This window comes from Schistocerca americana, chromosome 1 (genome assembly GCF_021461395.2).
Source record: "Schistocerca americana isolate TAMUIC-IGC-003095 chromosome 1, iqSchAmer2.1, whole genome shotgun sequence".
Taxonomy (NCBI): Eukaryota; Metazoa; Arthropoda; class Insecta; order Orthoptera; family Acrididae; genus Schistocerca; species Schistocerca americana.
Window position 1 is genome coordinate 1165946807 of NC_060119.1, and position 26824 is coordinate 1165973630.

The 26824-nt window shown below is 44.9% G+C and overlaps 1 non-coding gene across 1 annotated transcript; it reads left to right on the forward strand.

The window, feature by feature from the left end:
• The first annotated feature begins 5120 nt into the window (after nucleotides 1–5120).
• Trnat-ugu lies at nucleotides 5121–5195 on the forward strand. The gene has a single exon. It is a non-coding gene; the product is annotated as a tRNA-Thr (tRNA).
• Nucleotides 5196–26824: the final 21629 nt, after the last annotated feature.

The window sequence follows — 26824 nt, forward strand, 5'->3', positions numbered from 1 at the left end:
AAGTGAGTTTGATCGTGGTGTTATAACCGGCGCACGAGCGATCGGACACAGGATCTCCGACGTAGCGACGAATTGGGGATTTTACCGTACGAACATTTCACGAGTGTGCCGTGAACATCAGAAATACGGTAAAACATCAAATCACAGACATCGCTGCTGCCGGAAAACGATCCTGCAAGATCAGTACCAAGGATGACTGAATAGAATTGTTCATATTGGCAAAAGTGCAACCCTCCCGCAAATTGCCGCAGATTTCAGTGCTGGGCTGCCAATAAGTGTCAGCGTGCGAACCATTCAACGGAATATCATCGATATGGGCTTTTGGAGCCGAAGGTTCACTCGTGTACCCTTCATGACTGCACGACACAAAGCTTTAAGCCTCGCTTGAGCCCGTCGGCACCAACACCGGACTGTTGATGACAGGAAACATCTACATCTACGTCTACATGATTACTCTGCAATTCACATTTAAGTGCTTGGCACAGGATTCATCGAACCACAATCATACTATCTCTCTACCATTCCACTCCCGAACAGCGCGCGCGAAAAACGAACACGTAAACCTTTTTGATCGAGCTCTGATTTCTCTTATTTTATTTTGATGATCATTCCTACGTATGTAGGTTGGGCTCAACAAAATACTCATGTTGCCTGGTAGGACGAGTCTCGTTTCAAACTGTATCGAGCAGATGGATGTGTCCGGGCATGGGGACTTCCTCATGAATCTATGGACCCTGCATATCAGCAGTGACTGTTCAAACTTGTAGAGGCTCTGTAATGGTGTGTGGCCGAGCGGTTCTAGGCGCTGCAGTCTGGAACCGCGCGACCGCTACGGTCGCAGGTTCGAATCCTGCCTCGGGCATGGATGTGTGTGATGTCCTTAGGTTAGTTAGGTTTAAGTAGTTCTAAGTTCTAGGGGACTGATGACCTCAAAAGTTAAGTCCCATAGTGTTCAGACCCATTTGAACCATTTTTGTAGTGGTGTGGGGCATGCGCAGTTGGAGTGATATGAGACCACTGATACGCATAGATACGACTGCGACACGAGTCACGTACGTAAGCATCCTGTCTGACCACCTGCGCCCGCATCTCGTGGTCGTGCGGTAGCGTTCTCGCTTCCCACGCCCGGGTTCCCGGGTTCGATTCCCGGCGGGGTCAGGGATTTTCTCTGCCTCGTGATGGCTGGGTGTTGTGTGCTGTCCTTAGGTTAGTTAGGTTTAAGTAGTTCTAAGTTCTAGGGGACTGATGACCATAGATGTTAAGTCCCATAGTGCTCAGAGCCATTTGAACCATTGACCACCTGCATCCATTCATGTCCATTGTGCATCCCGACGGACTTCGGCAATTCCAACAGGACAATGCGACAACTCCCCAGACATGTACATTATTGAGCATATCTGGGATGCCTTGCAATGTGTTGTTCAGAAGAGATCTCCAGCCCCTCGTACTCTTACCGATTTATGGAGAGCCCTGCATGATTCATGATGTCCATTCCCTCCGACACTACTTCAGACATTAGTCGTGTTCCGGCACTTCTGCGTGCTCGCGGGGCCCTACACGATATTAGACGGGTATAACAGTTTCCTTGGCTCTTCAGTGTATATGGGGCACTATCAGTCAGTTGACGGACATAAAGACGATAGCTGTCTTTAATTAGTGTCTCGTCAAGGTTCTCGGAGCTACAGTTTAAATTTCATCAGTGCCAGCATTGGAGACAACACGTTGGCGAGTATATACTCCTGATGAAAGCTAGCCCACGTGTGCTAGTAACAAGGAATCCACAATGAATGCGCCAAGGAAATCAAATACTCTCTGGCGGAAATGTGTCGCCGAAACTAGTCGTGTGACAGAATGAAAACATTCTCAAGATACAGCTGTGGTGGTACCTTATCTCACATCAAACGATTGAGTTTGGTGCGGTGGCACGGCCCAGAAGCATGAACAGCTGATGAATGGCATCGCATTGTGCTATCGAGGAATCGCGGTTCTGCCCTCCTACGTATGACCATCTTCAGCGAGTGCATCGGTGTCTTGCGAAGAGACCCATTCTTCCAACGTTTTGTAGAGGCACACCGGTTTTACTCCTTTTTTCATGGTGTGGATGGCACTGGCTATGTTTTCAGGTCCTGCTGGTAGAGACTGAGAGAAGTCTTAAAGTATAACGGTAGGTAATGGACATCTTGCGCCCTCATCTGTTACGCACCTTGCGTCAGTATCGTGGTGCCATGTCTCAACAGGAGAATGCTCGTCAGTACATAGAATGTGTGTCTGTGAACTATCTGCGACATGTAGGGGCAGACCCGTGGCTCATAAGACCCTCGTATCTGCCCCACATAGAATGTATGACCCCAGCTCAGATGTCAACATTACTACATTATGAAGATGGCATCTGTTCTTTCGGACAAGTCCGAAACTACAGATGCCATCTTCATATCGTTTAAGGCTAACCGGCTGATGACGTTCTTCAGTGCGGATGCACACGATTTGCCTGAACTCTTACGGGACTCGGTGGATTGTCTGCCGCGAGTAATGGGTATAATGGCAGGGGCACTACGAATGTACTGTGTGGACTATAAACTGAGAATGTGGGTCTCACGGGGAGCGTTCAGGCGATAAATCCCTGCAGTCGCACCATCCTCAGTGGGCTGGGTGGCTCAGATGGATAGAGCGTCTGCCATGTACGCAGGACGTCCCGGGTTCGAGTCCCAGTCGGGGCACACATTTTCAACTGTCCCCGTTGATGTATATCAACGCCCATCAGCAGCTAATGGTATTCATTTCATTACAATTACTACAGTTTTGGGGCAGTTTATCTCAGGAGAGGTTTCAACGGCGTTATGACACCCCAACAGAAGCAGGGCATGCATTAGGTCCTGGGGTAGGGGAGAGTGGGGTTGTATCGTGATACGGAGTAGTTGGCTCATACAGGGAATTTCCTTGCAAATACGACTCGGTTCTGTCCTCAAAGTAACAATACATACGTACCTCTCGACCTGTTAAGTTTCATTTCGTTTCCTCCTCCTCCTTTGGTTACTTCACATTTTTTTTGTGAGGCAGTGTATAGTGTGTCCCAGTTCCATTAGGACTGTGGCTACGAAAAATAAGTCACGAGTATGTTCATAAAATCGCTGTATTTATTCAAAGTACTGTCCCCCTGAATTACAACGGAGGTGACATCGTTTTAAAAGAGTTTGTAACAGTCCCTGTAGTCGTTCAAAATTTTACAAAGCATTCTGTACTCGGAGCAAAGCAGCGATCGGTATGAAACGCTAAAAATCCGATAAATACAGTCTAGATCGCGTTTCCACATTTTTATTCGTAATAAATCTGCAAATGGCGATGGAGACTGTTTTTCCGATTTTTAACTGTAGTCCGTTTTCAGCGTTGCATTTAGTACTTCTGTCCAGTTTTCTTGGATGTGCTTAACAGCGTCCATTCATTGCCAGTTTCAATTTTGGGAACAACCAGAAGTCGACTGGCGCCATATCCCACGAATACGATGGGAGGGCGACGGTTCAAACCCGCGTCCAGCCGTCCTGATTTAGGTTTTCCGTGATTTCCCTAAATCGCTTCAGGTAAGTGCCGGGATGGTCCCTTTGAAAGGCCACCGCAGATTTCTCTCCCCGTCCTTCCCTAATCCGAGCTTGTGCTCGTTATCGACGGAATGCTAAACACTAATCTCAAATGTTCAAATGTGTGTGAATTCCTAAGGGGCCAAACTGCTGAGGTCATCGGTCCCTAGACTTACACATAATTAAACTAACTTTTGCTAAGAACAACACATCATGCCCGAGGGAGGACTCAAACTTCTGGCGGGAGGGGCCACGCAATCCGAAACATGGCGCCTCAAACCCCGCGGCCACTCCGCGCGGCCACACTAATCTCCTCCCTCCTCTTCCTCAATACGATGAGAGATCCATGACTCTGATCCATTTGCTGGCCAAAAACTCGTACACAGTCTTCGCTTTGCGGACTGGGGTGTCGTCATGGAGGGGCAACCAGGAGTCTGTCGCCCGCTGCTGGAGTCAAATTCGACGAATCCTCGCCTACAAACGCTGCAGGACTCACAGCTCGACTGCTACTTTCCGACGACTGTTGGTCACGTACTGTTACATTCGCGGCAAGGACGCCTGCTCCATCAACGATAGAGTTCTGACATTCTACACAGCTGTTTCCGAAACTTCAAGTATCTTAACGCCGCAACTCGCCAAGAGATAGCATTGCAGGATGGAATTTAACACAGGCAGTCCTAAAGAAACTAGGACACACTTTGTATTTACTTATATGGATATGGTGTCCGTTCTTTCGGACAGTCACCATATCGATATAAGTATATAGTTCTGGCAATACCGGTCATGACGTTCTTCTTCTGTGCACATACACACACACTCCCCGAACTCTTACTGGACTTGGTAAGAATGTCTTCCAAGAGTAACGAGTGTGTTGTGGTGGGTCACTACGAATGTAGTGTGTGGACCTGTTGTTGTTGTTGTTGTTGTGTCTTTCTGTGCACATACACACACATTCCCCGAACTCTTACTGGACTTAGTAAGAATGTCTTTCACGAGTAACGAGTGTGTTGTGGTGGGACACTACGAATGTAGTGTGTGGACATGTTGTTGTTGTTGTTGTTGTTGTTGTGTCTTCAGTCCTGAGATTGGTTTGATGCAGCTCTCCATGCTACTCTATCCTGTGCAAGCTTCTTCATCTCCCAGTACCTACTGCAACCTAAATCCTTCTGAATCTGTTTAGTGTATTCATCTCTTGGTCTCCCTATTCGATTTTTACCCTCCACGCTGCCCTCCAGTACTAAATTGGTGATCCCTTGATGCCTCAGAACATGTCCTACCAACCGATCCCTTCTTCTAGTCAAGCTGTGCCACAAACTTCTCTTCCCCCCAATCCTATTCAATACCTCCTCATTAGTTATATGATCTACCCATCTAATCTTCAGCATCCTTCTGTAGCACCACATTTCGAAAGTTTATGTTGTCTTCTTGTCCAAACTAGTTATCGTCCATGTTTAACTTCCCTACATGGCTCCGCTCCGTACAAGATGAAAATGTGGGTCTCGCGGGAGGCGTGCGCGAGATAGTCCCTGCAGTCGAACTATCCTCTGTGCTCTCGGTGGCTCAGATGGATAGAGCGTCTGCCATGTAAGCAGGAGATCCTGGGTTCGAGTCCCAGTCGGGGCACACATTTTCACCTGTCCCCGTTGTATATATCAACGTCCGTCATCAGCTGGGGGTATTAATATCATTCTAATTTCACTTTGTATGTCGCTCCCAACTGACTCTTCCGCTAGCGGGTGTGCTAATTTATTCAAGTAATTGTCGATATGAGATTTGTTCCACGCAAACTCTACTCTTGGGAATCATTTCTTTGGTTGATAACAGCTGCAATAGTCGACGGCTACGTATTTCGCTGTTCTTCTGTCCGCGGCACTTCCTTCGCCGCCTAGACAGGTGATCGGCGCACCGCGCATGCGCGCCCGCACCGGCGTCTGGATACTCGGGTCGAGCTCCAGTGCCGGCAGGCTGCGGGCGACGGGTGACGGCTGAATTATGCAGGGTGGGACGGGACGGGGTGGGTGGGTGGTAGCTGCGACCCAAGCTTTGCTCCCCGGTGCGTTACGCGCAGCCGGTGGCGCGCGCAGTGGAGGCAGGCCAGGGCAAGGCAAGGCGAGGCGTCTAGGGAGTGCGCCGGAGTAACGTGTCGCGAGTCAGTGACTTGGACCGCCGGGTAGGGATTTGCACAAGCCGCTGCCTTCGTGGCTCGTTTTGCTTCTGCATGAGATTAAGGAGCCGTGCGAGGCGTAGCAGGCGGGGCGCGGTGGAAGGGGCCCGAGGGCGTAGGTGCAACCCGCTTAAACAGAGCGGCAAGTTCAGGCTGTCTACTGTCTCTCGTGATATGATAATTGAAACGTGTTAACAAGAGAGGAACTGGAAATTGTAAGGTGGTAACCCACAAAAGATACAATACTTCACCCAGAAAAGACAAATGTAACCAAGCAAGCTGTTATTATGAATTACTTTCAACACGTAAAATTTAATAACTCAATCCAATACAACAAAATCAACAATAAAGGTTTAGTATTTTAAATTCGAGCAATTTTCAGCTGGTATTTTAAGTCGAGAAACAGTGCAGAGCGACTGTATCAAAATAAATTCAAGAAAGCACAGCATGAATTTAGGTACTACATCAATGACGGAACAAAAAATTGGAACACTAAGGAGGAGTTTTGCGACATAAATGAAGGTTGCTAGGCGTATTTTAATATCTGAAAGATTATGTCTGTTCAAATTTGCGCCAGGCGCATAAGAGGATGCAAATCAGGTTTGCTTTAAATACGCGCCGTAACGGTCGTGAGCCTTAGTCACTAATGAGACTGGACGTGATGGATTAATGTTAGTCAAGAATCCAGAATGAAATTTTCGCTCTGCAGCGGAGTGTACCCTGATATGAAACTTCCTGGTACACTACTGGCCATTAAAATTGCTACACCCAGAAGAAATGCAGATGTTAAACGGGTATTGGACAAATAGATTATTCTAGAACTGACATGTGATTACATTTTCACACAGTTTGGGTGCATAGATCCTGAGAAATCAGTACCCAGAACAACCGCCTCTGGCCATAATAACGGCCTTGATAAGCCTGGCCATTGAGTCGAACAGAGCTTGGACGGAGTGTACAGGTACAGCTGCCCATGCACCTTCAAGGCGATACCACAGTTGATCACGGGTAGTGACTAGCGTATTGTGACGAGCCAGTTGCTCGGCCACCATTGACCAGACGTATTCAATTGGTGAGAGATCTGAAAAATGTGCTAGCTAGGGCAGCAGTCGAACATTTTCTGTATCCAGAGAGGCCCGTACAGGATCTGCAACACGCGGTCGTGCATTATCCTGCTGAAATGTAGGGTTTCGCAGGCATCGAATGAAAGGTAGAGCCACAGGTCGTAACACATATGAAATGTAACGTCCACTGTTCAAACTGCCATCAATGCGAACAAGAGGCGACCGAGACGTGTAACCAATGGCACCCCATACCATCACGCCGGGTGATACGCCAGTACGGCGATGACGAAGACACGCTTCCAATGTGCGTTCATCGCGATGTCGCCAAACACGAATGCGACCATCATGATGCTGTAAACAGAACCTGTATTCGTCCGAAAAAATGACGTTTTGCCATTCGTGCACGCAGGTTTGTCGTTGAGTACACCATCGCATTCGCTCCTGTCTGTGATGCAGCGTCAAGGGTAACCGCAGCCACTGTCTCCGAGCTGATAGTCCATGCTGCTGCAAACGTCGTCGAACTGTTCGTGAAGATGGTTGTTGTCTTGTAAACGTCTTCATCTGTTTATCAGGGATCGAGACGTGTCTGCACGTTCCGCTACAGTCATGCGGATAAGATGCCTGTCATCTCGACTGCTAGTGATACGCGACCGTTGGGATCCAGCAAGGCGTTCCGTATTATCCTCCTGAAACCACCGATCCCATATTCTGCTAACAGTCATTGGATCTCGACCAACGCAAGCAGCAATGTCGCGATACGATAAACCGCAATCGCGATAGGCTACAATCCGACCTTTATCAAAGTCGGAAACGTGATGGTACGCATTTCTCCTCCTTACACGAGGCATCACAACAACGTTTCACCAGGCAACGCCGGTCAACTGCTGTTTGTGTATGAGAAATCGGTTGGTAATTTTCCTCATATCAGCACGTTGTAGGTGTCGCCCCAGGTGCCAACCTTGTGTGAATGCCCTGAAAAGCTAATCATTTGCACATCACAGCATCTCCTTCCTGTCGGTTAAATTTCGCGTCTGTAGCACGTCATCTTCGTGGTGTAGCAATTTTAATGGCCAGTAGCGTAGATCAAAACTCTGTGCCGGATCGAAACTCGAACTCGGGACTCTTGCCTTTCGCGGGAAAATGCTCTACCGACTAAGCTACCCAAGCACGACTCACGATCTCTCCTCACAGCTTCACTTTCACCAGTACCCCGCCCTTTTGGAAGGCAGGAGACGAGTTACTGGCGGAAGATAAGCTGTGACGACAGGTCGTGAGTCGTGCTTGGGTAGCTTAGTCGGTAGAGCATTTGCCCACGAAAGGAAAAGATCTCGAGTTCGAGTCTCGATCCGGCACACAGTTTAGATCTGCTAGGAAATTTCTTAGTGAGGAATGTCTTTAATGCGACAAAGGCGCCATTATCAACACATTCGAATCTAAACGAGGTCGTGTAATAGGGATATGAGAAGCAGGAGTTCCTTCTGCGATACTGAAGACATGGTAGGAATGTAGTGACTGTATACGGTTGCTGGCAGCGTTGGTCACGAGAACCTACGGTCGCAGGAAGACCGGGCACCGGACGGTCACGTGACTATCGGAAGGGAAGATCAGCGTGTTCGGCGTATTGCTTTGCTTGCATCTGCAACAGCAATTTGAGCAGCAGTTGGCACCACAGTGACACAACGAACTGCTACAGTTCGGTTACTTGAAAGACAGCTCCGAGCTAGACGCCCTGTAATGTGCATTCCACTGACCCTAACCCACCTCCATCTGCGACATCGTTTGTGTCAAGCGAGAGCTCATTGCAGGGCGGGGTGTTTTCTGATGAAGGCTGGTACTATCTCGGTATCAGTGATGGAGATGTGTTGGTTAGGTGGAGGCCACTTAAGTGCCTGAAAGCAACCTGTCTGCGTGCTAAACACACTGGACCTACACCTGGAGTTATCGTCGAGGGTTCGATTTCGTATGACAGCAAGATCACTCTTGTGCGTTATCTCACGCAACCTGAACGCAAATTTTTACATCTGGTGGTTCGACCTACTGTGCTGCCATTCAGGAACAGTATTCAGGGGCATACCGCTATTGTAACCCACCATGCTCTATAGTGTGTCGATATGTTGCCTTGACCTGCTCGATCACCAGATCTGTCTCCAACAGAGCACATATGGGATATCATCGGACTGAAACTACAGCGTTGTCCACAAGCAGCTTTAACCGTCAATGTATTGACCCAGCAAGTTCAATAGGCATGGAACTCCGTCGCACAAACTGACATCCGACACCTGCACAACACAATGCATTCTATATTCTAGCGGTTACACGGATTGTTAATGTACCAGCATTTCACATTTGCAATTGATCATCTCGCGCTTACGTTAACCTGTGATACTGTAATGTCCATCATTACAATACCTAGACAAACGTATTCCCGATATTTCATTGCTCTACATCAATTATTTTTTATGTTGCGTTTTTGGTTACGTCAGTGTAGAACAGACAGAAGAAAAAAAAAACGTTGAATTAACACTTGTGGAAAAAATTAGATCAAGCATCAATGCACATTTCATTAAGGTGTCAGTTAACAGGTGTAAGCACAGCACACCAGGATAGGCTATGATCAATTGTAAAGTAGTACAAAATATGTTCTTTACCTGAATCACAGAAATGGTTTTAACTGCCATAAATAGTCAACAATTGCCTCATTAAAAGAGCTAAACATGGAATTAAGTTGGATGCAGATAACAGCCTAGAGAAAATGTATCAACGTATGTAGATTGAGTTTATTTTGTGATAGCTCAGGATAGTTCTGTAAAAGAAGGTATAACTAAAATTTAACAACAATCAAATGGCATCAACTGAAACACCAGGTCTGAAACAGCAGTAAAATTGGAATCGTATTCATTCTGAGTACAAAATATATTGGACAATTTTATAATGAATAACTCCAGGTAAGCTGGAAATAGTTTAATTACTGCTGTTTCTTCTTTACTGCAAGCTTGTTTTGGCTGTAGCGCCATTCTCAAGTAAACCTATAGATGTTACTATTAGTGGGTCTACTTACGTTTATATAAGATGTGTATAATGGTCAGATTACACATACGGGGTGTTTCAACTTGAATATACCGGTTTTAAGGCTTTGTAGCATTTATTACATTGAAGCAGTTTTTCTTACAAGTGCTCAATCCGAGCACGATTCGTCACACAACACACATCAAATTGACAGGCGAGTTCTTCCGAAACCTTGATCACTGTGTCTGGAGTCATCGTTGCAACAGCCGCTTCTTTCCTGCTTCTGGACACAAGTAGATCAGCTTGCAGCGGAGGTACATACCCGTGACCCTTTATGAACCCCTAAACGTAAAAAGATCACATGATATCAGATCGGGTGGCCGTGGAAGCAATGCAAAACAAGCTCTGTCATCCGGCCACTTGTAGCCAATCCAGGGCTCGAGTGCAACGTCGTTTAACCAATCACGTGCTGAGTTACGCCAGTGAGGCGACGCACCATCTTGCTGCCAAATAAAATTCTGTAGTTCAGCTTCTTCCAGTCGAAGAAAGAGTCATAGTTCTTGTGCATGAAGGTACTAAACATCAGTTACAGTTGTTTCTCCGAAAAAGGAAGGCCCATGAACTTTCTGCCGGGATACAGCACAAAAGACATTCAATTAGCGGAATCTCGGTGCATCTGGACCGTCTCGTGTGGGTTTGCTGACCCCAGATGCACACACAGTGCGTTCTCGTTTCCACTTAGGTGAAATGTCTATTCGTCTCTGGAGACGATATGATTCAGAAAATCTTCATCGATATGCAGCAACATTCTATTTGCAAAGTTGGCATTTGAACCGTAGCCTGTAGGCTTTAAAGCATGTGACATGTTTACAAACAAAGCAGTTTCAGCTGCTCTTTCTTTGATGTATTATTTATAACTGTAAGTTGAATGTAATAAATACTACAAAGTCTTAAACCAGTACACTCATTTCCACACATCCTATATGTTGTTGTTGCTGTTGTGATCTTCAGTCCAGAGACTGGTTTGATGCAGCTCTCCATGCTACTCTATCCTGTGCAAGCCTCTTCATCTCCCAGTACCTATTTGAACCTACATCCTTCTGAATCTGCTTAGTGTATTCATGTCTTGGTCTCTCTTTACAATTTTTACCCTCCACGCTGCCCTCCAATACTAAATTGGTGATCCATTGATGCCTTAGAACATGTCCTACTAACCGATCCCTTCTTCTAGTCAAGTTGTGCCACAAATTACTCTTCTCCCCAATTCTACCCAATACCTCCTCATTAGTTATGTGATCTACCCATCTAATCTTCAGCATTCTTCTGTAGCACCACATTTCGTAAACTTCTCAATTTGGACCTCCAATCAATTGCTGTTTATTAAACTGCCCAGCCAAGTCAATATCAATCGCCTTCAAACTGCGATACACAGGTACACTGCGCCGCCAGCGACGACGCCATGCACGTCACAGAGGCATTGCTGTGGCATGTTAACACAAGTGAACGTAGCAAGCCAACGCCCAGCGAGACACCGAGAGCTACGCGTCCGCGCTCCTCGACGTTCGCAGAGCGAATGACGCTCCGTGCTGCGGCGCAGTGTGCTCCAGTAGCGATTATCGCAAACACAACTTCCGGTCGCCACGCGCTCACACAGCGCAAACTATTTATCGTCTATGTTTCACTTCCATACATGGCCATCCCATATACCGGGTTATTACAAATGATTGAAGCGATTTCACAGCTCTACAACCGAGCGAGGTGGAGCAGTGGTTTGCACACTGGACTCGCATTCGGGAGGACGACGGTTCAATCCCGTCTCCGGCCATCCTGATTTAGGTTTTCCGTGATTTCCCTAAATCGTTTCGGGCAAATGCCGGGATGGTTCCTTTGAAAGGGCACGGCCGATTTCCATCCCAATCCTTCCCGAACCCGAGCTTGCGCTCCGTCTCTAATGACCTCGATGTCGACGGGACGTTAAACACTAACCACCACCGCCACCACCACAGCTCTACAATAACTTTATTATTTGAGACATTTTCACAATGCTTTGCACACACATACAAAAACTCAAAAAGTTTTTTTAGGCATTCACAAATGTTCGATATGTGCCCCTTTAGTGATTCGGCAGACATCAAGCCGATAATCAAGTTCCTCCCACACTCGGCGCAGCACGTCCCCATCAATGAGTTCGAAAGCACTGTTGATGCGAGCTCGCAGTTCTGGCACGTTTCTTGGTAGAGGAGGTTTAAACACTGAATCTTTCACATAACCCCACAGAAAGAAATCGCATGGGGTTAAGTCGGAAGAGCGTGGAGGCCATGACACGAATTGCTGATCGTGATCTCCACCATTACCGATCCATCGGTTTTCCAATCTCCTGTTTAAGAAATGCCGAACATCATGATGGAAGTGCGGTGGAGCACCATCCTGTTGAAAGATGAAGTCGGCGCTGTCGGTCTCCAGTTGTGGCATGAGCCAATATTCCAGCATGTCCGCGGGCTACGCGTGAAACTTGCACGCACTCGTTCAACCGTTTCTTCGGTCACTGCAGACCGACCCGTTGATTTCCCCTTACAGAGGCATCCAGAAGCTTTAAACTGCGCATACCATCGCCGATTGGAGTTAGAAGTTGGTGGATCTTTGTTGAACTTCGTCCTGAAGTGTCGTTGCACTGTTATGACTGACTGATGTGAGTGCATTTCAAGCACGACATACGCTTTCTCGGCTCCTGTCGCCATTTTGTCTCACTGCGCTCTCGAGCGGTCTGGCGGTAGAAACCTGAAGTGCGGCTTCAGGCGAACAAAACTTTATGAGTTTTTCTACGTATCTGTAGTGTGTCGTGACCATATGTCAATGAATGGAGCTACAGTGAATTTATGAAATCGCTTCAATCATTTGTAATAGCCCTGTATTATGTGCAAAATTAGACTTACTCGGCGAATCTCCGTGATGGTGTCTTTTCGTGTTATCAAATGGTTCAAATGGCTCTGAGCACTATGCGACTTAACTTCTGAGGTCATCAGTCGCCTAGAACTTAGAACTAATTAAACCTAACTAACCTAAGGACATCACACACATCCATGCCCGAGGCAGGATTCGAACCTGCGACCGTAGTGGTCACGCGGTTCCAGACTGAAGCGCCTTTAACCGCACGGCCACACCGGCCGGCTTTTCGTGTTATCAGCCGAGTCAAGACGTCGTTCTGCGGCAACGGTTCAACATCTTTCCTACTTCTCACCTTCATGTGAAGTGTCGGGTTCGTATCCTGTCCGGTTCTTTATAGCCGCTGGACCGCAGGCTGCTCTGCCTCGTCTGCGTCGGCAGCCACCCCTAGGAGGAGGAGCGCGATTGGCAGGCAGAGAAGCCTGCGGTCCAGCGGCTATAAAGAAACCGGACAGGATACGAACCCGACACTTCACATGAAGGTGAGAAGTAGGAAACTTGTTGAAACGTTCCCGCAGAACGACGCCTTGACTCGGCTGATAACCCGAGAAGACTTCATCATCATTTATATTTATATCTAGTAGGAATGATGATGATGATTGGTTTGTGGGGCGCTCAACTGCGCGGTCATCAGCGCCCGTACAAAGTTCCAATTTCTTTCACACTCCAATTTTGTACGCAATATAATGTAGCCACTATCACGAATGATGATGATGATGAAATAATGAGGGCAACACAAATACCCAGTCCCCTGGCAGAGAAAATCTCCAGTCCGGCCGGGAATCGAACCCGGGACCCCGTGATCCAGAGGCACCAACGCTAGCCACTAGACCACTCTAATACGAATGGTTGCCCCTATTGCATGACTGAGTAAGCTGTCAACTGTCTATAAGTTGCTACATTGTTATAAGTCACTTAAGTTCTATTTGTATAGAATTTTTTTCGTGAAAGACTTTAGAGAGCTAGAATGAGAGTTTATTCTCATTGATGCATTATGTTTACGTTGGAACCTTTGCTAGTTAATGATGTTAGTTGTGTTTCAGTCGCGGAAATGAAAAAGAAGGGAGTTATCATTACGTCACAAACATGAAACAGATGTCCCCCATGTTACGTAGCTGAAAACGTTAGGTTCACCGCATTTTTATCTCCATGCTTCACCGCGGTGATACTACCCTGTCATATCACTTTGACGTGTCTGTGCCCAGTTTTCATCATTTGGGGTATCTATCGATATTTGTGGTCGTATCGCAAATAGCACCTGGTGCTTTGACTGTGTGCAGACGTAGCTGTTTCATCAAAACTTCCAGCTTGCATCGTTTACGGGTGTACAAATCGATCCGATCGTATCTCAAGATTGATTTCATTCATAAGCTCAACCGTTCAAGAAACATTTCAAAAAGAAGAAAGAAGTCTTTCGACAAACTCTTGAATCTTCAATATTGCTCGTCAGTCCGGGATGCGTACCAGACAGAACTGGAGGAAATACAGAAGATTTGGAAAGAAAACAACGTGTTTCTTCACAGATTGGTTTAGTATGAGCGAAAGCTTCACAGTGGCAGGTGCTACAAGAGAGGGGTTGCGCATCACAGTGTGGTTTGCTATCAAAATTTCAAGAGCACGCGCACATATAAAATTTAACCAATACACAGGGCTATTACAAATGATTGAAGCGATTTCATAAATTCACTGTAGCTCCATTAATTGACACATGGTGACGACACACTACAGATACGTAGAAAAACTCATAAAGTTTTGTTCGGCTGAAGCCGCACTTCAGGTTTCTGCCGCCAGAGCGCTCGAGAGCGCAGTGAGACAAAATGGCGACAGGAGCCGAGAAAGCGTATGTCGTGCGTGAAAAGCACTCACATCAGTCAGTCATAACAGTGCAACGACACTTCAGGACGAAGTTCAACAAAGATCCACCAACTGCTAACTCCATTCGGCGATGGTATGCGCAGTTTAAAGCTTCTGGATGCCTCTGTAAGGGGAAATCAACAGGTCGGCGTGCAGTGAGCGAAGAAACGGTTGAACGCGTGCGGGCAACTTTCACGCGTAGCCCGCGGAAGTCGGCGAATAAAGCTAGCAGGGAACTAAACGTACCACAGCCGACGGTTTGGAAAATCTTACGGAAAAGGGTAAAGCAGAAGCCTTACCGTTTACAATTGCTACAAGCCCTGACACCCGATGACAAAGTCAAACGCTTTGAATTTTCGGCGCGGTTGCAACAGCTCATGGAAGAGGATGCGATCAGTGCGAAACTTGTCTTCGGTGATGAAGCAGTATTTTATCTTAATGGTGAAGTGAACAGTCACAATGCGCGAATCTGGGCGGTAGAGAATCCTCACGCATTCGTGCAGCAAATTCACAGTTCACCAAAAGTTAACGTGTTTTGTGCAATCTCACGGTTTAAAGCTTACCGCCCCTTTTTCTTCTGCGAGAAAAACGTTATAGGACACGTGTATCTGGACATGCTGGAAAATTGGCTCATGCCACAACTGGAGACCGACAGCGCCGACTTCATCTTTCAACAGGATGGTGCTCCACCGCACTTCCATCATGATGTTCGGCATTTCTTAAACAGGAGATTGGAAAACCGATGGATCGGTCGTGGTGGAGATCATGATCAGCAATTCATGTCATGGCCTCCACGCTCTCCCGACTTAACCCGATGCGATTTCTTTCTGTGGGGTTATGTGAAAGATTCAGTGTTTAAACCTCCTCTACCAAGAAACGTGCCAGAACTGATAGCTCGCATCAACGATGCTTTCGAACTCATTGATGGGGACATGCTGCGCCGAGTGTGGGAGGAACTTGATTATCGGCTTGATGTCTGCCGAATCACTAAAGGAGCACATATCGAACATTTGTGAGTGCCTAAAAAAACTGTTTGAGTTTTTGTATGTGTGTGCAAAGCATTGTGAAAATATCTCAAATAATGAAGTTATTGTAGAGCTGTGAAATCGCTTCAATCATTTGTAATAACCCTGTATATGGCTACAACCTACATTCATCTTGGAGGAAGACTACAAAGTGGAACTAGACTCGAGTTCTTACAAAGGCTTGTCAGCAACCATTCTTCCGGCCAACTATTCGCATCTAGCTGTAACACGAAAATGAGGGGGGTTCGGTTGGTGAGACAACCTTCCCCTCTATTAGCACACAAAACAAACAAATGCACCAACTTAAGAAATGTCTTTATTGTTTAAATAAAGTGCACATTGTTAGCAATTGCAAAGCTAGTGCAGTGCAGCCAAAATGTCTGAGAAAGGAGGTCGCACAGTAAAAATTTCGTTACACATCGGTTACTTGCGGTTCCCTGACGAAAAAGTGGCTCTCTGATAGAATAATTTGCATCTAGCTACTATGATCCAGATTTGATTTTCATATAAGAAAAAGACACCGTGTGGTTAAAATACATTCCTGGTCTTTACATTGATTTATTGCCTTCATTTCAAATACTGTTTTTTTATGTTCCCACATTGTCTTCAGATTTAGAACTTTTTCACTATAGTCAGACCCAATGGTTCCGCAAATCAAAAATTATACTTTCTCTTTAACGTGGAAAAAATTAGAATGTAATTGAATGATTGTTGTATCATTTAACATGCAATATATGACGCACATCTGCAAAAATTATGATAACTATTAGACAGGTACTAACAAAGGAAGGAAACAACGTTGGGATCACAGATTTACTTCAAATTTTGTACACCTTTAGTAGGCCATTAACACAACATAATATGAAAGTAGTAACGTGTACTACTCTGGCAATTCCGAGGAAATCGCAAGAGAAGTTTTACGTGTCTATTATGTAACTGATATATCTGCCCGCAGGTTCTGGACGTTAGAATACATCGTGGTTAGGTAATTAGTGTTCGAGCTCCGTAATACAATGTGTATGAGCCTACAGTTCGACTCCTGCTCAAAGTTTAGTTTTAGTCTAGACTTTTTTTTCGTCACCGGTTATATAATTTAAAATTTATATGACTTTGAGAGGTAATATCATTAATAAAAAACGTGTATTTTCATGAAGTTTTTTTAGTGAACTTCATGTTATTTGACTAAATACTATATTTAATTAAATTTAATCATTAGAACAAAGATATTTATAAATATCAACAAGTTAATGAAGAAACGCAATGATTTTTCCTGAAAATGTGTGGCTGTCGTGATTTGAGAAATCCCTTACACACGCAGTCTGGTAAAGTACATAGAACTACTTTGCACCTCGACGCTTCGAGCTGCAGACACAGATGCAGGCCCCATTTGGCAGTCAACAAGCGTAGCAGCGAGACGTTGCTAATGTAGCAAGAACGAATAGTGTAGGTATACTATATTTTTTTTTAATTTCACAGAATTTACACTTTTAATACAAAAACCATGGTTTAAGCGGGAGTCGCTTGTACACGTTCACCTTATGCAGCTCGAAAGCCATGAACTCTTAACGTCCGTAAACTGTGCACAGTCTACATCAGTTATGCAATAGACGCGCAAAACTTCTCATGTGATTTTCTCGGAATTTCCATAGAAGTGCACCTTACTACTTGCGCGTTATGCTATTTTAATGACCTACTAAAGGTGTACAAAGTTTGAAGTACGTCTCTGGCCTCCCCTTGTAAGTGATGTACGAGGCGTATTCGGAAAGTAAGTTCCTATTTGGTGCGCGGTGGAAACCTCAGTGAAAATCCGATGGACTTTTGCACAGATGCATGGAGCAGTGTCTTTAGCTTCACGTCGCTCTTTTCAGTTTAAAGCGCCAAGAGATCACGCAGAAATTCGTAAAACAATAGTGTCTGCCGCCAAGTATGTGGCTCTGGTGAGAGATTTCGCCTGAAGCTATGCAGCCCACATAACATAAATGTTCTTCAAGACAATCCTGCAGCGTTTTCGATGGGAAGTGTTAGATCACCCACAATACAGCGCTCAATTGGCTCCCTCCGATGTTCATCTTCATTCCTTCCGATCTGATCACGTAAGTGTAGAAAAGTTGTGGAATGTTTTCAAACAGATAGTATCGACAGCAATTGAGAGAGATATACCACATAAATTAATAAGTGATGGTACTGATCTCCCATGGTACACAAAACGGGTCAGATCGTTGTTGCAGAAGCAACGAGAAAAGCGTGCCAAATATAAATGATTGGCAAAGTCTTACAGAAGTTCGAAATATGGCGCGTAATTCAATGCGAGATGCCTTTAATAATTTACACAACGAAATTCTGTCCAGAAATCTGGCAAAAAACCCAAAGAGATTCTGGTCATACATAAAGCACACCAGTGGCAAGACGCAATCAATACCTTCACTGCACGATGACAACGGTGAAGTCACTGACGACAATGCCACTAAAACAGAGTTATTAAACACGGTTTTCCGAAACTCCTTCACGAAAGAAAATGAAGTAAATATTCCTGAATTCCAATCTAGAATAACTGCGAAGATGAGAAACATAGAAGTAGATATCCTCGGAGTAACGAAACAGCTTAAATCATTTAATAAAGGCAAGGCCTCCGGTCCAGATTGTATACCAGTCAGGTTCCTCTCAGAGTATGATGATAAAATAGCTCCATGTTTATCAATTATAAACAACCACTCGCTCACAGAGAGATCTATACCTAGAGACTGGAAAATTGCTCAAGTCACACCAATACCCAAAATGGGAAGTAGGAGTAATCCGCTGAATTACAGGCGTATATCACTAACGTCGATCTGCTGCAGGGTTTTGGAACATATACTGTATTCGAACATCATGAAGTACCTCGAAGAAAACGATTTATTGACATATAGTCAGCACGGTTTCAGAAAATATTGTTCTTGCGAAACACAACTAGCTCTTTACACTCATGAAGTAATAAGTGCTATCGACAGGGGATGTCAAATTGATTCCAAATTTTTAGATTTCCAGAAGCGTTTTGACACCGTTCCTCACAAGCGTCTTCTAGCCAAACTGCGTGCCTACGGAGTATCGCTTCAGTTGTGCGACTGGATTCGTGATTTCCTGTCAGAAAGGTCACAGTTCGTATTAACAGACGGAAAGTCATCGAGTCAAACAGAAGTAATAGCAGGAGTTAGTGTTATAGGTCCTCTATTGTTCCTGATCTATATTAACGACCTAGGAGACAATCTGAGTAGCCGTCTTAGATTCTTTGCAGATGATGCTGTCATTTACCGTCTTGTAAAGTCATCAGATGATCGAAACGACCTGCAAAATTATTTAGTTACGATATCTGTATGGTGCTAAAAGTGGCAATTGACCCTGAATAAGGAAAAGTGTGAAGTTATCCACAAGAGTACTAAAAGAAATCAGCTAAATTTCGATTACGCGATAAGTCACACAAATCTGAAGGCTGAAAATTCAAGTAAATACTTAGGGATTACAATTACAAATAACATAAATTGGAACGATCACATAGATAATATTGCGGGTAGAGCAAACCAAAGACTTCGATTCATTGGCAGAACACTTAGAAGGTGCAACAGGTCTACTAAAGAGACTGCTTACAGCACGTTTGTCCGCCCTATTCTGGAGTATTGCTGTGCGGTGCAGGATCCGCATCAGGTGCGACTGACGGATGACATCGAAAAAGTACAATGAAGGGCAGCTCATTTTGTATTATCGCGAAATAGGGGAGCTAGTGTCACCGACATGATACGTGAATTGGAGTGGCAATCATTAAAACAAAGGCGTTTTTCGTTGCGACGGTATCTTCTCATGAAATGTCAATCACCAGTTTTCTCCTCCGATTGCGAAAACATTGCGTTGGCACCCGCCTAGATAGGGAGAAACGATCATCACGATAAAATAAGAGAAATCATGGCTCGCACAGAAAAATTTAAGTGCTCGATTTTCCCGCGTGCCGTTCGAGGATGTAACGGTAGAGAGACAGATTGAAGGTGGTTCATTGAACCCTCTGCCAGGCACTTTATTGTGAATAGCAGAGTAATCACCTAGATGTAGATGTAGATGCTGACATGAACCGCTGCCTACGAAGACAACATTTTGGCACAAACAACGAAAGGCAGACCAGCGTAAATAATTGGTGGAAAGCACAGGCGGCTGTTTTCTGTGCCGAGGATACTGGAAAGTCTGTACAGTGCCACGGCAAATGTCTAAAAAATTGTTCAAATGTGTGTGAAATCTTATGGGACTTAACTGCTAAGGTCATCAGTCCCTAAGCTTACACACTACTTAACCTAAATAATCCTAAGGACAAACACACACATCCATGCCCGAGGGAGGACTCGAACCTCCGCCGGGACCAGCCGCACAGTCCGTGACTGCAGTGCCCAGACCGCTCGGCTAATCCCGCGCGGCTGCAAATGTCTTAAGGGGCTCCGGAACGCCCTATACTTGCAATGTTAAAATAACGCTTATAAATTACATTTTTCCTCACAAAGTATTTGAGGTAGGAAGTTGAACTTTTTACAGATTATTTATTGGAATATGGGCTACAACTTAACACTGGGATTTTACAAAATTTTAGTTCAGTTATTAAAGATGATTTTTTCAATTGTGATGAAAATTCACAACATTTTTTTGCAATTTTTTATTTATATATTCAAAAATATACAGTTTTTTGGAAAAAGACTGTGTTAAATTATGCAGAAGGTACTGTGTAACATTTACTGAAAGTTTGAAACAAATATGTTTGGAAGATCCTTAGAAAACATGTAATTAGTATGAGAAAATAAAAGTTTTGGGAATCGAGCGACAAAGATTGGATTAACTTTTTAGTGCATTCCAGGTCCATAGGATGGATTATCTTCATCCTCTGCAAACTCCTCCTCCAGCTTCCTCTTGTTCCTCCTCCTGTTTACTCTTGCTTGTATTTCTAGACTCTTTACAGCCCTGTCTGCAGCCCGAAGGCGTTCCTTGTCTAAAGCAAGCATCGCTCGTTGTTGTGTTCGTAGATTTTGCTACCATTTTCTTCAGTTGGAGTTACTGCAACACTGTTCCAAAAGGTGGTCGTGTATGAACACTTATCACATTTCAGTTGTATTTCACTAGCAAGTCCTACGTGCTTTATTATGGAGAGTTCCAGACCAACTTCACTACAATGAACACATCTTACACAGTCTGAAAAATTTCCTTTGAGAACCGACATATCAAATATTTCATTCACATCCGATTCGCCCGCCGGCCGAAGTGGCCGTGCGGTTAAAGGCGCTGCAGTCTGGAACCGCAAGACCGCTACGGTCGCAGGTTCGAATCCTGCCTCGGGCATGGATGTTTGTGATGTCCTTAGGTTAGTTAGGTTTAACTAGTTCCAAGTTCTAGGGGACTAATGACCTCAGCAGTTGAGTCCCATAGTGCTCAGAGCCATTTGAACCGATTCGCCCATAAAACATTCATAGTTTTCACTCATTGAACCAAGCTTCTTCTGTGAAGTATTTTCTTTCCCACTTTGACTGCTATGGGCAGGTGTACTTGAGAGGTTAGGTTCACTCACTTGGTTATCGTCTTTATTGTTTACAGTAATAACACATACCTTTGGCTTTCCAACATTTCTCCTTTTCTTAAAAGCCTTCAGAGGATTTCTAATAACTTTACTTTTACTCATTATTATACTTCAACAAAACAGAGACTCAAGAAACAGAATTAATTACGAATATTTTCGAGATAACGACAGAGTAAATAAACATGAAACAATCGACAATCACACCAGCGATATATATTGAACCATTACAGGTTAGCCACAACACATACTTTATCTCACATCACTAAAATGTACCTGATGAACACGGACGTTAATAATAACACCATTTGACAGCAGTTTAACAGCGCCACAGTGGGTCACGCCCATGTAGAACACATTTCAAAAAAAATTTAAAAATAGTTGTAGTCTTCGGAATTGAATAAATTATATATCTATTAAAAGGTAATAGTCTGCAGATTCAGAAAACGCAAAAAAGTAAAAATTGAACTTTTCATGGTTTTGAGCCTTTCCGGAGCCCCTTAAGTCGGAGCGCCGACTGTTTAGAGGGGTGGGTAGAAGGCGTGGTTAACTGTTGGTAATAAAAAAAATTTTGATTTTCACTGTTGTTTCCATTTCACTTGCCGCCAGTGTAGTCTTCAGGTCGGACTAAATAAATCTCGTGGCCCCACCCATAGTCGCTACGAGAGGCGGCCTAAAACTTTCTTCAGTCCCTCGAAAGCTGTTAACCACGCCGTCGCCCAGTTGCTAATGCTGACCGCCGGTGGCGGAGGAGCGCGAGCGGCCGCGCAAGACCCGGCGGGTGCGCCTCGTATCTCTTGAGAAGTGCAGCCGCAGCTCGTCTGCGGGGCCGCGAGACGGCGACGCCAAGTTGCGCGCGGCGCGCAGCCTCAGCACTCGGGCAGCTTATCTCATTAAGGATCATCTGCGGCAGCCAGCGGCGGCCCCGTAGCGCCGCCCCTCAACTTGGCGCTCGCGCGCTCCCCGAAAAGATTCGCCCCGTATCTCTGGCAAAACTCTGAGCACCTGTCCTGCTAATGAACTCCCCACGAGGCTAGACGCTGCGAACGGGACGGCGAGAGACAGCTCTATCTTTGAAGTAAGATAGCTGTTAGCAGCTGGTGAGCGTCAGCAGGATTACACGTTTTGTAAAGAGGAATGGAAATCTCTAAGAATTGCTCCGCTCTTTTTTACCGACTGAGGTAACTCTAGAATAATATAAATATCCATAACTACTAGAAAATAAGCCAATGATCTGCCATAAAACTTGAGAGAGACACAAAAATTGGTCCCATTTCAGGCAAGTGTTGTGAAAGACGTGGAAGGCAATATAAATGATGTATAAGGTTGGTGCATAAGATCGTAGCGTTTTCGTTTTGAATGTTAGTATTCCGGTTGCTAAAGATTTATTTATTTATTATTTATTAATCGGTGAAGGTAGATGTAAAAAAATGGCTCTGAGCACTATGGGACTTAACTTCTATGGTCATCAGTCCCCTAGAACTTAGAACTACTTAAACCTAACTAACCTAAGGACATCACACACATCCATGCCCGAGGCAGGATTCGAACCTGCGACCGTAGCAGTCGCGCGGTTCCGGACTGAGCGCCTAGAACCGCTAGACCACCGCGGCCGGCGTACGCATTTGAGACTGGAAATTTTTGTCTTGTGTTGATCCATGCTCTCACCTCTCAAAATATGGATTTTTTCAATATCCTGTATACAAAGTGAACGATTGGGAACTTATCGTTGGGACTATTGAAGATGAAAACAATCTTCCACTTTTATTGATAATAAGAAGCGGCACAAGTGCTTTATCTCTAGAATTCTCAACCTTTTCCGGCGACCGCCCTGTAGACTTCACTAGCGTAGCTTGGGTATTCGGGTGTAGATCGAAGGATCGTTACAAATACAGGAGGCATTCGCAGAAAGAGAAGGCCGCTCGGAACGGGCGCTCCAGCCGCGGCCCCTGGAAGCTCCTCGCAGGGCCGCTTCCCCGCTCGTCTATAATGCAGGCGCTCTGCTCTGGAGCCGAGTAGCAGCTGCAACACTCCGCCGCTCCATCAACGATGGATGCGCTTAAAATCTGAATACCCTGGCGCGCCTCGCCGCGGCTGCTCCGGTCCCAGGCGGCGCCCTTTGTAACGAGCAGGCTGTAGACTGTAGATTGTAGAGGGCAGAGTGCAGCGTCCAGCCAGCTGACGCGCCGCTGCTGTTGACTTTAGTCGGGACGGTGCTTTTCAGACGTGTGTACCGACCACGCCCCTGCGCTCGTCAGCAAGCTGTGTTCCCCGACTTCGTAACACGTAGCTATTCACAGTTAGTTTTTGTTATATCGGATAAATAAAAGAAATGTTGCTTTGGAGAGGAAGTTACGGAGATTATGACCCCCGTCCCGTCAATGACTAGGTCGTTACTGGTGCAGCAAAAACTCGAACAGGGCGAGGATGGGAATGTATATGTATTCCTGTCATTTTCAAACAACCAATACCGGCATTTGCCTTAACCGATTCAGTGAAATTACTGGAACATTTCCGCCGTCGAATATGTGCACTTCACAGAAAGGTACGTTCATCTAAATCTGTACTCGAAATCCATCTTAGCTGTCCAATGGAGGCTACACAGTGTACCAATATTTGGGCATGCCCCTCCACTCTTTATTCTCCTGTGCTATTCGCTCAAAGTAATTGGGGAGAAAGATTGCTCACAACCTTCTGTGTCAGCCCAAATTTCACTGTTTTAACGTCTTTACCACTACAGACGCAGGTCTAAGCTTGCACAAAGCAACACTGCCGCGCGGTCTAAGGTGCCTTTGCACGGTTCGCGCGGCTATCCTCATCGGAGGTTCGAGTCCTCCTTTTAGGCATGGCTGTATGTGTGTTGTCCTTAGCGTAAGTAAGTTTAAGTTAGATTAAGTAGTGTGTAAGCCTAGGGACCGATGACCTTAGCAGTTTGGTTCCAAGGGAACTTACCACAAATTTCCAAAAGCAACACATTATAGAGTCAGATTTGATGACTATAAAATATAACGGCAATGATAAGAAATATTAAAACATTTGTGAACAAAATTGAGGATCCAATTTAAAATACATAAAGAAATAGTGCCAGTAAGTCCGATTATTAATACAGGGTTATTACAAATGATTGAAGCGATTTCGCAGCTCTACAATAACTTTATTATTTGAGATATTTTCACAGTGCTTTGCACACACATACAAAAACTCAAAAAGTTTTTTTAGGCATTCACAAATGTTCGATATGTGCCCCTTTAGTGATTCGGCAGACATCAAGCCCATAATCAAGTTCCTCCCACACTCGGCGCAGCATGTCCCCATCAATGAGTTCGAAAGCATCGTTGATGCGAGCTCGCAGTTCTGGCACGTTTCTTGGTAGAGGAGGTTTAAACACTGAATCTTTCACATAACGCCACAGAAAGAAATCGCATGGGGTTAAGTCGGGAGAGCGTGGAGGCCATGACATGAATTGCTGATCATGATCTCCACCACGACCGATCCATCGGTTTTCCATCTCCTGTTTAAGAAATACCGAACATCATGATGGAAGTGCGGTGGAGCACCATCCTGTTGAAAGATGAAGTCGGCGCTGTCGGTCTCCAGTTGTGGCATGAGCCAATTTTCCAGCATGTCCAGATACACGTGTCCTGTAACGTTTTTTTCGCAGAAGAAAAAGGGGCCGTAAACTTTAAGCCGTGAGATTGCACAAAACACGTAAACTTTTGGTGAATTGCGAATTTGCTGCACGAATGCGTGAGGATTCTCTACCGCCCAGATTCACACATTGTGTTTGTTCACTTCACCATTAAGAAAAAATGTTGCTTCATCACTGAAAGCAAGATTCGCACTGAACGCATCCTCTTCCATGAGCTGTTGCAACCGCACCGAAAATTCAAAGCGTTTGACTTTGTCATCGGGTGTCAGGGCTTGTAGCAATTGTAAACGGTAAGGCTTCTGCTTTAGCCTTTTCCGTAAGATTTTCCAAACCGTCGGCTGTGGTACGTTTAGCTCCCTGCTTGCTTTATTCGTCGACTTCCGCGGGCTATGCGTGAAACTTGCCCGCACGCGTTCAACCGTTTCTTCGCTCACTGCAGGCCGACCCGTTGATTTACCCTTACAGAGGAATCCAGAAGCTTTAAACAGCGCATACCATCGCCGAATGGAGTTAGCAGTTGGTGGATCTTTGTTGAACTTCGTCCTGAAGTGCCGTTGCACTGTTATGACTGACTGATGTGAGTGCATTTCAAGCACGACATACACTTTCTCGGCTCCTGTCGCCAATTTGTCTCACTGCGCTCTCGAGTGCTCTGGCGGCAGAAACCCGAAGTGCGGCTTCAGCCGAACAAAACTTTATGAGTTTTTCTACGTATCTGTAGTGTGTCATGACCATATGTCAATGAATGGAGCTACAGTGAATTTATGAAATCGCTTCAATCATTTGTAATAGCCCTGTACAATCAACAACCCAGGTTATTTAATTTCTAAGAATTTAAATGCGCCACTGCAAACACATTATATGTTTCGCAAAAATTACACAGTGAAATGAAATGAATGTGCGGCATTGTTGGCCGGGAGGCCCCGTACGGGGGATATCCGCCGCCGAGTTTCAAGTCTTATTTCAGGTGACGCCATATTTGGCGACTTGCGCGCCGGTGATGATAAGATGATAATGCGGACAACACAACAACCAGTCTACGGACGGAAAAAATCTCCAATCCGGCCGGGAATTGAACCCGGGGCTACCGGCATGCAAGGCAAGCATGTTACCACAATTACTCAGTAAAAGATTTCTACAATATAGCTGAGTCAGACCCATTACCGTTTCACGTAGAGCTGGATTAGCTTCATTTGATATTATCAGTCTTTAAATCAACATCCCTGGGGATAAAACCAGTGAGATTATTTATAACTGTCTCCAAACCCATAAAACATTGTCACAGGGTTCAGTAGTCGAGCTTATTCCATTATTAATCTTAGTACTTTTTTATTAAAAAATACAATTCTTCTGCAAAATGCAGGACTAGCCATGAGTTCTCTGCTTGCTGGCACTATTACTATTTATTAACCATCTTTAAAACCAGTTTCTCAGTAATTTACAACAGACACCGAAAATGATTTATTACGATGACATTGTGTTGTTGTATGTAGGATATAGAGATGACACTGATCTGTTTACCCGTAAGATGAATGAATCTCATCCAAACATTAACTTTCTTGTAGAACATTGGCAAACTATGTCCATTAATTTTCTGGATTTATGCATTACTAACAAATGTAAACCTCTTTTCACAATTTTGGTAAACATTTTTGGAATACACTGATCAATTAATTGTTATATTTAGATTAAAGTTCAGTCTTGATCACGTTATGTCTGTTTTAATGAGTAACCGGTTTCGGTTTTTTTTTTCTATAAAACCATCATCAGACCCATTGGCTCCCTTGGGTTGGTAGGTGGAGCTCTCCTTGCTGCTGTGCAGTCAACTGATCAATTTACAAAAGAAAAACCTCGAACTGGTTACTATCGTCTTACTATTAACCTGATGGGTCAAACAATTGTATAAGGACGTGGTACTGGTCTCACAAAGTACACCCCACGTGGGTTTAACATAAAGAAAAGTTGCTATACT